The sequence below is a fragment of the Protopterus annectens genome, chromosome 11.part0 (assembly GCF_019279795.1).
Source record: "Protopterus annectens isolate FY-2018-M chromosome 11.part0, PAN1.0, whole genome shotgun sequence".
Lineage (NCBI taxonomy): Eukaryota > Metazoa > Chordata > Ceratodontiformes > Protopteridae > Protopterus > Protopterus annectens.
Genome location: NC_056745.1, coordinates 592,465,895 through 592,480,465, shown reverse-complemented (window position 1 = coordinate 592,480,465; position 14,571 = coordinate 592,465,895).

Here is a 14,571-nt window from a genome sequence, read left to right as displayed (position 1 = left end):
TGTTTCTGTAGGATATCTGTAGATCGGCTGACAATATAGAGTCACAGTGGGCAAAGGATAGTGGGATACTGTAACTAATTGTGTCTGTGCTGCTTCTGCTACATGGTTTTGGTGTTAGCAGAGATATTCAGGCATATGTACTGTTTTACACTGTGCTGTTTTATTTCATCAACTATTGACAAGTATATGTATTTGCTTGCAGTAATTTCCTGGGGAATACAAGATGAATGAAGCTGTGTCCAGTATTGTGGTCTGCAGCCTACATATTCTTGCACAATCATACCATTCTGGAGGGGGAGCTGCAGACACTTGCTGATGGGGCTGTGTAAATGGTTTAGCACCTTGGTACTGTGGTGGCTGAGGATCCTATGCTTGTACATCTATCAACGTAACAGAATGGCCATACCCTGCTGTGGCCATACCTCACAGCTGTACAGATTCACACAGGTTACCCAAAGGCAGGGCTCATATTTCTCATCATTACCAGTTCACATTGTGGTTTATGAGCAGGTTTGTAGCCACCTATTCCTGTGTTTGCAGGCAGGGACAGTATGTGCACACATCTGAGTTTCAGACTTCACACACTCCATGGAGTCCATGCTTCTAACCCCCTCCCATTATTCTATCCTCTTCCAAACATTATGCAAACAATATCTGATAAGTATCCCTATAGTTATCACTTCATCCTATCAGTATTTAGGGAATAGTCCACAGTTCATGCAGTAGGACATGGTGGACATGCTACTGGGATTTGTTGACATGTTTTGTGTTTTGTGGACTGTGTTAAGTCGTTATATAGAAGTCCATGAGATAACATACACTGGCAGTGTGGCAAGACAAAGGCCTTTGACAGAGGACTGAAGGGCATTTGGTAGTGATGCAAGCCATCCGTAGCAGGCCAGTGCATCGTGTCACTCCTACAGTCCCAGGCTGCAAGTCACTGTATTCCACTGGGGTGACAGGGTAGGTGTGTAAGGTGTTAATGTCAATAGTTTCTGTCCTTATTGATCCATTGGTGTGGATGCTGGTAGGGTGCTGCTTACAGCTAGGGACACACCTGCATGGGACACCTCTTCTGCATGCTGCATTCTGTGGCTATTCCCATACAGAAGTGGTGGTCATATTTTACTCATTCCCAACAGCACAGATATGACCTGTGAGGCACCTGCGGTTGATGGCTGAGAGAGCTGAGTGCATCTGTGCTATGAAAGCTACTTGCAGCAGACTCACAGAAAAATGTAGGACATTCCACTTATGCTGGCTTGTGTGGGGACAGCAGCGGTTTCTCAGTACATCATACCTGTGCCTTTTGGGGTCTGTCAGTGTTTGGCCAGACTACATCAGGATTCCATACTACACAGCCATCTAATGTGCTGCTAACCTGTATGTACAAATCCAAAGGTGTGTCCATTTGACAGTAACATTTTATACACTCTCTGTCTAGGGTACTTCCACCTGTGTACTGTTTGTATGTCTGGGCCCACATTCATGCCATGTCCATCTTTCAGATGGTGACAGATATTACATCCAAACAATTATGCAAACAATATCTGATAAGTATCCCTATAGTATCCAATTAGTATGGATTACTGCTGGATTGTGTCTTGTTGGGATGCATTGTGTTTGGCACTGCAGTTGTGAGAACTTGGACCTGTCATCAACAGTACTGTCAACTGGCCACTGGGACACAGCTCTCCATGCCTACATGCTGACCACTTTCACACAATATACAACACACAACAACCTAATGCACAGAGTCCTGCATATTGTACATGTGCAACAATCTAGCCTGCTACTTTGGCCAGCTCAGGTAATCTGTGCTCCACTGTTGTTATATACCCACATACATGTTACAATATTTCTACATAGGGCAGTGGTGGGGGGTGCATACCTGACAACTGTAAGCATTTGCTATAACTGTACTGGTATTTCAGGTACTCTGCTGGCTTCCATTTCATTCTGTATTCTGACCTATCATGCAGATTAGAGGCATATCAGTGTAGTACAGTTCTTAGGTTTTATTGACATACATTTCAGTTTCAGACTTCTTACACTTCAGAACTAACATCCCACTACCTGACCTGTTGTAGTCTGTTTGTGTAGGTCTGGAGGGGGGCTGTTCTCCATAGCCATCAGTCAGAGGCCTTAGCACAGCCTTTCTTTGTGTTTGTCTACACCTGTCCTGCTGGCTGAGACTGTTGTCGGGTATGTGAGCCTCACTGACATGCATGTGTGTGTCCTGTGGACACACATTTGGCCCACAACATGTCCTGCAGTGGGTTTTGTCACCTTGTCTACTACTGCTTACTATGTTAACACAAGTATATGTTATGGATATCATGCTGCCGATATAGGTGTCTACTATCTGCTGCCATCCCATTCAGCCACCCAATTCCCTTATATGCTCACATTCATACCATAGATACAGGTAGCAGAACATGCTACTACATTCAGCAATTGATAGTGAGAGTGACTTACCTTGTGGTCGTGCCAGTATTGAGGATGGTGATGGAGGGCTGACTATGTCAGGTGCACATAGTACACTCTCTAAACATGGTTAAGCAATGGTAGTGTCATGTTTGGCATCTCCTTTACTGTATGTGTGAGAAGGTGAGAGGTGTCATTCCCTGGGTTCCTACTGTGTCAGTATATGTGCTATGCATTGCCTCTTTGCCAAGGCCTGGGCATACTGGGCACACCTCCCTCTGCCTACAGGGCAGGATCAGGTTGTTCCTCCTCTGAGTCACTCTGTACCTGTGATGGCCTTGGCAATGGTGTGGGGCTGTGTGGCCCTTCCCCATGCTGTTCCTGCTGTAGCTGTTTTCCACAAGATCATATTGTGTAGCATGGCACATACAATGACAATTTGGGTACATATAGCTGGTGAGTACTGCAAGGCTCCACTGGATATGTCTGGGCACTGGAACTGTGACATGAGAATCCCAAACACATGCTCTATTATGATTCTGGTTTGTGCATGTGCCTCGTTATGGAGTTCTTGTTCGGGTGTGTGTGCATTTCTGATGGGTGTCATCAGCCAGGGCTCCAGTGCCTAACCAGCACCCCCCACTAAGTGGCCATATGGGATGTTCTCATTGGCAAATCTCTGATACAGCTGCATCATATGCCAGATGTGAGAGTCATGATAGCTTCCAGGGCTGCCAGCACATACATTCATTATAATGCCCTGGGCATCGCACATGACCTGGCAGTTGATGGAGGGGAAGCCCTTATGGTTTATGTAGACTCTACCCCACTCACAGAGTGGTGCTTTGATGTGTATGTGCGTGCAGTCTATAGCACCCACTACCTCAGTGTATTCTGCTATTTGGTGGAAGAGACACATATTGTTGGTCAAAGGATCACGGGTGTTGAGGAAATATATGTGCTCACCAGCATTTGCTGACATGGCATCTAGGAACTGGTGGGGTACCCTGGATGCTGATGCCTGAGAGATCCCCATGATATCCCCAGATGGCCTGTGGCTAGTATTCTTATGCCTACACATACCTTGCTATCCACTGGGATGGGTTCCCCTCTGTTGGTTCTATGTGTGAGGCATGGCCGGCACAGCTCAACAATTTGTTGTAGGAGGTCCCTGTCCACCCTATAGCACTCCACTATCTCCTGCTCATGTAGCCCCTGGTAGGTTACCCTGAGTCTGTACACTCTTCAACTTCTCCTCACTGTGGGTTGGTCATCAGCATTGTCATCTTCACCACCCTCAGCCTCTTCCACATGTTGATTTATGAGAGCAAAAGCAGCACCTATCATTTTGTTGCTTTTGTTAGGTAAAATTTCCCCATTTGTGTACACTGGTGGTGTGGAGTTTGTGAGGGAAACACAGAGGGAAAGGTGGTTGCATAGTTTTTAGTAGTGTGCTGTGCAGGTCTGCTGCCTGTGGAACTGGCTAATTCTGATACCTTTCACCTGGCAGCTATGCTAGTTCTCCTTGATTACCTTCCTACTGCTGTTTTCCCTTCCCTTTGCCTTCCTGTTTAAGCCCCGAGGCACGCCATGCAAACACAGTGCTCAGATATGAATGGAGCTGCTATTTCTTGGTTAATTTTTTTTTTAATTTGAAGCACGGTGCGCTGCACTCACAACCATTTAAGCAATGTAAATACTGCTAGGCAGTTTCAGACACCCCCCCCTTCCTTAGCTCTGCTAAGAAAAGGGCAAACTCAAGCCACAGAGCTCCATTAAGCTTACAGTATCCCTGGCACACCCCTCTATGATGTCAGCTAACTCTTAGGCTTGCACCATGCTTTTCCTGTACCTACATGGTTGGGTGCTGGCTAGCAATGAGGGGAAATCTGTAATTCAGTATCATTCCACTAATTTGCATAGAACTGACTGCTAATGCATAGTTACAAGTCTAACAGTAAGCCTACCCCCTTAGCAACCACTATTCAGTGGCCTTGTTGTCTTCTGCCTGCCATTGACTATAATGCAAAATTATAATTTTGCCTAAAAATATTTTTTTAAGGTTTTATTTTTATTTTTGGGCCAATCCCATTTGTGTGCTGCTGCCCTACACTTAAAAGAAACAAAAAAAATAAAAGTTATTTTTTTGTTATTTTGCAACTATTTTCCATGTCAATGGTCCTATATTTGGCCATTGGCATGCCTTCCACATTATATACGGGAGGTATATAATGAGGTATATATATTATATATGGGGTGGGAGGTTGTCATAGTGTTTACCTTACAGACACAAGGTACAGGGTTTGATTCTAACATGGGGTAATTGGCTAGGCTTAAAATGGCCCACAGGGCAGTTAGCCTAGTACTAATCTATGACTCTATACACCCTCTATTTGGAGCTGTCGGCTCCATTTTGTAGTTTGCAGAAATGTACTAGGTTACTAGCCAAATACTGCATTAGAAAAATCTAAGGTAGTAAGTGTAAAAATCCTCAAGAATGGTAGTAATGTTATGACTATGCAAATGCAATTCAGTTACTTCCTGGTACTTAAAATGAGTTTATACAAACAAGTTCATTTTTATGGTGCTATAGAAAAGGGACTGTAGACTAAACAGTGCTTGGAGATTTAAACATCTACACACAGAATATAAACAAATGCTTTGGGATTGTTCATTTGCAGTCTAGGTGTGGTCCAAAATGTGTTCAGCAATAGATAGTGCACCACAAGTTGACTTATCCCTTTGGGTAATGTGGATTTTGGCTGTTAAGTACATACAAATCATCATATACTCTTACTAAAGTGTCCTGAGTTGTGCAGCTTACTTTGGTATTTATATCTTTAATTTTTGTTGTTATTGGAAGGGCAAAGTAATACTCCATTACTAAACCAAAATATTGTGTGGAAAAAATTGTTTCATGGACTTTGTTCATCTTAGTTGGTAAGGTGAGTGGACCAAGTATGCTCATTTTTTTGTTTTTGTTGTGATAATGCATTATGATGCATTTATCTTATGATTTATTTGGTGTTGATATCACTTTATAAAATGCTGAATATTTATAATATGCACTTATATATATTTAAAAGTTCCCATGCTTTTTCATGTTTCTTTTCGGTTTTGATTGGCTTGACCATTTCATTTGTTGATTAAGACTGTTACTTGTTGTTGATGTTGTTTGTTCTGTTCATTTTGTTTTGACAATAATATTTTAAAAAGAAAATAATTATAAAGATGAGATGCCAGAACACATACTACCACAATCTCCATTGTGATGATCAATCACTAATTTACTGTTGTTAAGAGACACTTTGTATTATAAACACAACAAGCTCGTGTTATTAGTCCACTAAAATGTATGTTATTGAGAGAGTAGATATACAATATTCTCATATTTGACAAAGATCTTCAATATGCAAAGCAGGAATTAAATGATTTGTACATGAATGGAAATTCAAACATGCCATAAACAGGCTGTATTACGTGTAATTCAGTAGTTAAGTTTAAAGATCCATTCAAAAAGTGAAGAACTGCATGAGAAACTGTAACAAAACTTACAAGCATTGTCATCTTGAGGTTCGGGAATGTGTGAATTTTCCTGTGTTAGGGCTCCATCTTTCACCAGTTAACTTGAAGGGTAGAAGATTGAAAAACTGTTTGTCTACTTCATTATCAGTGGAAAGTAAAGGAATCATCAGAGGCAGACATGTTACTGTGTTAGAGAGACAGGTTGGAGAAAATGTTAGAATCCAAAAGCCAGATGAAAGTCATCAGCATGAAGATAAAATTGCAAAAAATCTGCAGATTCATGATCCTGGGCTGGCCACAGGGCAGATGAAAGCTGTATAGAAGAAACAGCAGACATGCTGTAAAAGACAAGCACATTGAAATCAATGTTCCATTAAGGCAAACAACCAGAAGTGTTGTCATCAGTATTATTACAAAAATAAATAAATAAATAAAGCCCTTGAGAAATACAGGTAAAGACATGCATAGAAAGTCAATTCAAACTGTGTATACAAATGTAAATGTATTGCAGGAAGAACTTCTCAAAAGCAGGAAGGCCACATGACCTCCTGTTAAATTCTCTAGATAATAAGGAAGACCATTTAAAACGGCAGGTGTGTGGAGTGTTCCAGAGATAAACTAGATTCTAAGAACTGAAGACCTACATAATGAAAAATAGCATTTTAATACACAATGAAGTTTTCATTTTATGTAAATAGCCCAAGGCCTGTTTAGCATAATCTTAAGATTAATTTTGAAATTATCTGGGTGAATCAATGCATGCTGTGATATAGATGTAGATATATTTATAGCTTTAAAAAGGAGATATCATATATGGGACTATAATTACAATGCTAATGAGATAGCTACAGTCATTAACATGTCAACTGATAAATTCTTGATCCTATAGAAATCAATTTATAGAATTCTCATGGAGGTCAGACTACATCTACTATCGCCACCACCATCACCCCCATTATTTAATGAGCTTCTTGATACGGCAGTAACATTTTACATCCTATCAGCTAATTATTAATATCAGAGTTCTGTGTTTTATAATCCATTTTACTCTATCCTGCCACTTGATTAGTATTTCTGCTGCCTTTATCCTTCACTTTACAAGTGAATGAACCAAAGTAGTGGTTTCACATAATGATTTATCAGTCTAATCTCAAGAAGGCTACATAGGCCATCTGGCCAACAATTGCTATCCAACAAACACAACTCTCAGACCTAGCAGTTATCTTCTTATCTCTTCCAGATTAAGTCCATTCATTCTTTGAAATATTCACTATGATGGTTATTTTGTGTAAAGGTTTATTATAGGTCCATAGCTAAATACTAGGCTAGCTGCCCTTGCTGGCCACTTTACGCCTAGCCAATTTCCCTGTTGTCTCATATGGTGTTTGATTAGCTATATCCATTCCACAGTCGATAATTATATATCACCACTAGTGAGAATTACTGGCATTGTACAATATATAATTTGATGGGACCAATGTGGGAGTTAAAGCATTTAGGAACTGCATCTGTCCATTAATAATTCATATGGCAGCCCTGGCATAAATTATCTATAGATCCAGATTGTGCTTGAATATGGACAGGGATGAGTTTTGTTTTACGTGGATAAGGAGTCTGCTTCAGAGTAGAGATTTCCTATGTGAGATATAGATATGATAGTCATTTCTTGTCTGGCCCACTCTTAACACCAGTTTGCAGAGAGTGACCAATCTAAAGTAAAGAAGTACAAAAAATGCCTTTTTTACTAAATAGATGCCTAAAACTGTATTTCTAAGTAGTTACCAATCATTTCTCAGTATAGAGAAACAGTTTCATTGCATACAAAAATGAAATGATCTGCCATCACAAATATTAATGTACTGATACACATATTATTGATCTGCCATCACAAATATACATTTACTGATATATGTATTTGTATTTAGACTGATTTTTAACTCAGAAACAATAAAAATCCAACATTATAAATATACATTTCCACACATCATTGAGCCTCCATCTAAAGAACCAAGTTCTGTAATGTTGGAGGACACATATCCATTCATACTTATTGATTTTAGTGCAATCTAAGAAAGCATAAACCCTTGACATTTCTGTCTTGTCATGTTCCTCAGCAATGCCCAGATACATAGTATATCACACATATCTGAATTTGGTTTTTACTGAATGCTTGAGACAAACAAATCCTTACTATTTTGATGATAAGAAGAAAATGTCATATATGTTCTTATTCTTCATTGTCATGAGTGATGAAGTAACTTTCAAGTGGAATAACAAAACAATTAGAGACCATCAATCATGCATGCATAAATGCATCTATCTTATCCATCCATTTTCTTAACTGCTTGAACTTCTAAAGACTGCTGTGATTATTAACTGAGCAGGGCATATACGATGGCATACCTAACCTCAGAAACAGCCTTCATCTTATCCTGCAGAATTTCCAAGTGTTTCCAGGGAAGAAGAGATATATCATTCTTTCTAAATGTCCTGGGCCAGCCCCATGACCTTTTACTATTAGGTCATGCAAGTACACTTCTTGAGAGAGGCATGCAGGGAGACATCCTGCCTGTCACTAACCATAGCTCATAAAGACAGGTAAGCATGGGGGCATGGATTGTTGAGTAGTTCTATCCCCTGACTTTTTTAAGACCTTTTATAGTCTACAAAGCAGTTTCTGAGTTCCAGTTAGGGGTGGTGCTTACACAGAAGACAAACAATGAAGAGCACTTGGTTTGCTATTTAAATAGAAAATTAAGCAAAACTGAAGGTAGTTACTTCACTATAGAGGCAGAGTACTTAATGATTAAATGGGCTTTGGGATCTTTTTCACACCATCTCCTAGGTAGACAACTTACACTATTTACATACTATGTCTCCCAACAGTGCCTTCGACTGCAAAGAGAGGATAATGTAACATTTTGCTGGTGGAATGTACTGCAGCTGATCCTTTTCCAAACTTAGAACTACCTCATCAGCACAGCACAAGCAGAGTGCTTGACTAAGCATTAGCAGCAAACACGGCCAAAATATGTATATCCACAGGTAGTGGGGTTTGGCTTTATTGGCCTGAAATTGTCCATTAAAATGAAGAAACAAGTCATGGGCATTCAGAGTCGCCAGTTAGCTGAAACAACTGATGTTCATAAGGATCATTTGCATATATCCCATGTGCCTCTGATACCAGAGGTTGGGAGGTCACTCAATGGAAGTTCTAGCTTTGCTGGAGTTTTCTTTTTGTTTTTATTGATTTTTTTAGTGACCTTCACACTCATTGTTTTAATTTGTTGATCTTCACTGTAGTGCAAAAAATAAAATAAAACCAAGTTTTTAAATATTCACTTGTGTGAGCGTTTGAGAGTTTGATCTTTCGTTCTTCTAACATAGACCCTATATATATATATATATATATATATATATATATATATATATATATATATATATATATATATATATATATATACACACATATCGAGCAGCAACACTACAGAAGTTGATTAAGGCCTCAGAGAACCATTTTAAAACTAAAACATTTCAATTGATTAAATAAAAATAAAACAAAACAAAAAAAAAATAACAAAACAAAATGAATCTAAGTCTAGACATTATGTTTATAATGGTTTATTAGGACAAATGTAAAAAAGTGTAAGTACTTATTCAGAATAAAAAGTGCTACAGCATTGTATCACAAATTTTCCTTAAGAGTGGGGGTAATGTAATAAAGCCTACATGGTCTTTTTTACCCTGTAGACATCATGGCATGCTGCTTTCACGAAAGTAAGCAGGTTTGCGATTGAGGACAACACAGCTGGGTGGTGCACATGCACACGCCAACATGGAAGTATCTGTGGCATGCAAATCACCTCATAAGCAGGTGAATTTCGTTCAAATGAGGGAGGTAGAGCGATCCAGCAAGCAGATAGGCAGCCCTGCGGAACCCGTTTTGGTGTCTGTAGAACATACAGAAAAATTAAGTGAACATGATTTTAGACAGACAACGGGGGCTGTAAAAATGTAGGTAGATGGACAGAAATGGCATAGCACATACAGATATGAGCAAATCTATTCACCATGTATCTAAAAAATGTAAGGAAAATAAGTTAAAATATATTTTTTAATGATCTGGGTATTTTTGCACAGCATGCCGCAGTGAGCAAACATGCTTTCATAAAAAGAAAAAAAAAGAGTGGAAAAAAACATTAAATAGTAAGTGACAGAAATGTATTATAGGACCTAGTGTGGAGTATCTATAATGGTGGAATAGTGCTGTTGCTAATGAGGTAGGGCCTGGAACCATGTAGTTTCCAGATTGTGTGCATGGATCCCTATGCAAATGAGGTGGGGTTACTGAATAGCACAAATGGGTATCCATGTCCACATATCCCTTCTGTGTAGGCACAGAAAAATGTTGGTGTCTACAGAAGAGGCAGCTGACATCAGGAGGGGGTATGTCTGAGAACTTGTAAGCTCATTGGAGCTCAGCTGCACCTGTTTGTGTGGCATGCAGCTGTGCTCAGCAGGGGTTGTGTACACTGGCTGCTAAACTTTATTTACCTTTGGGGCACATGTTTCTGTGTGCTTTCATGGTGTGCATCTGTGCTTAGTGTTACCTTTCAGTGGGGTGTGTACAGTGACTGCTGAGGTTTATTTACCTTTGCAGTGCTTGTTTCCTCATATTTGCATGGTGTGCACTGTGCTGAGTGTATCTAAAAGCCAATGATATATTAATTACTGATGACCTCTGTTTCACTTAAACTAAGGCCATTATATCTTTTTAATGATGTACTTGGCAGGTGAAATGCATTAGAGGTAGCCAATCACACATCCTGCACCTACAGCAGAGCACTATAAATGTTGCATAAATCCTGTAATCTGATTTCTTACCATACTCTGCACCAGTGGGGTACAGACCTGAGAATTTTAACTGAAAGAATGCTAGGGACTGCTGCCGGTCTGTTACATCTGTATGTGCTAGATGTGGAGGTCAGTGCTGCTGCTGCTGCTGCTGACAATGGACCTAGGCTGAGAAGAAGAAGAGTGTTCAACTGAGAAATAGAAGAGTGTTCAGGCCCAGGGTAACCTTCCGGGAGGTACATGAGCTGGAGATTGCAGAATGTTGCATGGTGGACAGGGACATACTACAAGAACTCAACGATCTTTGCTGCCATCAATTCAGACCCAGAGCCAACAGAGGGGAACCCATCTCAGTGGACACAAAGGTATGTGTAGCTCTTAGGATACTAGACACAGGTACTTTCCGAAGACCAACTAGGGACATGATGGGGGTCTCTCAGGAGTCAGCATCAAGGGTACTCCACCAGTTACTGGATGCCATGCTACCACATGCCAATGAGCACATACCTTTTCCACTCACCCCTGAGGTGAGGGCGAGCAATATGCAGTACTTATACTATGTAGCACACTACCCTGAGGTACAGGGTGCCATAGACTGCACTCATGTACACATGAAGGCACCACCTGGTGAGGAGGGTAGAATCTACGTCAACCACAAAGGGTATCACTCCATCAACTGCCAGGTCATGTGCAATGCCCAGGGCATCATCATGAATGTGTGTGCTGGCAGCCCTGGCAGTTATCACAACTCCAGAACCACGAAAAAGAGGAATAGTGCTCAAAACACAAGCAATGATCAAAAATAGAGTACTAGGATAGCCATTTCCACCGAACACACAGATTTATTGAAAGTATATCACAAAACCAGCCACAAGAAACACAACATTAATGCTGACAATCAACCAGCATGTTTTCATCAGTGATATCACAGACTTCATCCTGATGAGGTCTGTGATATTACTGATAAAAACGTACTGGTTGATTGTCAGTATATGTTGTGTTTCTTGTAGCTGGTTTTGTGATATACTTTCAATGAAACTGTGTGTTTAGTGGAAACGGCTATAGTAGTTATCACAACTCCCATATCTGTCATGCATCAGCTGTACCAGCTGTTTGTTACAGAAGACATCCCACACGGCCTTTTCCTGGGAGATTCTGGCTACGCACTGGAACCATGGATGATGACACCCATCAGAAATGCACACCCACCCATGGAAAAATGCCATAATGAGGCACACGTCCAATCTAGAAACATAATAGAGCATGTGTTTGGGCTGCTGATGTCATGGTTCTGGTGCCTTGATATATCTGGTGGAGCCTGCAGTACTCTCCAGCCACATGTGCACAGATGTTCACAGTATGTGCCGTGCTACAAAATATGATGCTCCAGAAACAGCTGCAGCAGGATCAGCAAAGGGAAGGGATACACAGCAACCCACCAGTGTCTAGGTCCCCACAACCACACCCACAGGGTGACTCAGAGGAGGAACCCCCTGAGGATGTCCCTGTAGGCAGACGTAGACATGCCCTGTATGCCTTGACCTTGGCCAAGAGACAATTCATAGCACATGCACTGACAGCCTAGGGCCCTACGGACTGACACCTTACTCCGACATGCATGCATATAGTAAAAATCATGTCAGCCAGCCCACACAACCTGTACCTAACCATGTATTGGTTGTGTACTGCATGCATCAGACAGAGTCAGCCCTGAACTTCAGGTCTGTCAACTGCTGCATTAGCAAGGTAAGTCACTCACCTATACACCACTTGTAAGGAGTACTAGGATATAGTAGCATATGTATAGACCTGCTGCATGTATGCACAGGAATATAGTGGGCTACTGTGCTACTTGGAAAGATCTAACAACCACAAGGGACAACAGCTACCCAGTCCAATAGTATGTGTTCCATAATATTCACTAGGCCACATGGCTGCAAAATCCACTACATTATTCAAAAGAGTTGGCAAACAGTGGGGTCATAGGACATTCGCACAATTGTCTATGCCAACAGATCATGGGTTGCTTGTACCCCATCACATCAGCGTTCCTGTAATCAGCAGACCAGACAACCTCAGAGCTGTGACATAGAACCTGAGCACACGTATGTCACATGTAATGCAGGGATGACAGTGTATGTCTGTATGCTGTTGATTGTGTGATGAATGATGATACATCTCTGTCTGGCAACTGGTGTGTTTCAGTGGGCTAGGGACATTAGTATGGGTGATGGTTGTGATGGCTTGAATCTGGCAGCATCCACATCTTTGGCATGTGAGGTAGTCATATGGTGTTATTCCCACAGACTCTCATAACCTTTAAACTGTTACTGCAAGAAAGCTGGACAAAGTCAGAGAGAATGGGGGGGACAAAGGGCCAAAACTACTGACAGACATCAGACATGCTCTGATTAACCTAGGAGGTGACTGGTATAACAGCTGGTTGCATCAGAACAGAATATCTGCAGGGTCTAAAGTCCATCAGTCAAATGTGTCTGTAGTTAGCACTATTCAGTGACTGCATTATACAATAATTTACCAGAACACCATAAATGTATGAGGAAGAGACCAGACATATGGAGCGGAATGCTGGATATTTTGCAAAAAACATGTACAGTGAGTGGGATGCAGACCATAACCCTATGTGTGGTGTTACATTATATACCACAGTCACATATTAAATATAGCACACAGCTGGGGAATGCAGTGGACAATTTCAGGGAATTGCTGTACTGTGGAAACATGTGCAGCTGCCAATGTCTGTAGCACACAAAATCCCAATCTTGAGCATACCTCTCAACTGTACAGATTTTCACAGAATGTCCAGATTTTTGCCTTGTATTTTTGGTCTGTTTTACCTAAAATTGTGGCTTTCTAGAAAATTTGTGGCAAATCATTGAAGACTGAAATTGGAAAATACTGAGAGACATTTGAGTTTTAGACCTCATACCCTTCAGAAAATTCATGCTAATGCAAAACTTGCTATTCTATCAAGTTTCTAAGTTTGTAAGAGCAATATCTCCAAACTGTCCATATTTGTACCACTTTTTTATAGCTTTGTCCAGATTTCTTACTGTAAGAAGTTGAGAGGTACTCTGGAGTATAGGCAGCTCTGGCCTGGAGTCACCTTGTACATGCTAACAGTCCCACTGGGCATGATCCTACACTTAGCTAACTTGAACACAATTCTGTTGCCTCTTCAACACAAAGGCCTGCTATGTAGAAATATGTCTGTCCATACAGACAGCTAAGTATACATAGCTGTCTGCCCCTATACACTAATCATTTGATGGAGGATAGGGGCAGACAGGTATACATGCCTGTCTGCCCCTATTTCCCCCTCAAATGATTAGTGTATCTATCAGTATGTACCCCAAATACATATAATACCTATAGATACATACAGCTATATATTTTACAATGATACATAGACTCTCCACATATATCTACATAACACATATACATAACACACACACACAGCGACATTTATAGAGACATCCCTGTTATACATATATATATATATATATATATATATATATATATATATATATATATATATGTGTGTGTGTGTGTGTGTGTGTGTGTGTTCCCCACACACCCTCAGAATACTGAGGTTATCTTCTCTCACACATAAATACAATTGCCCAAAGGAACCAAACCAAGGCCACAACAGTACATATTCCAGTCACCCACAGACCCTGTGCCTGCGGAATGTCACCATGTAGACAGACACAGATGAGCAGGTGGTGTAATGTATAATGGTTT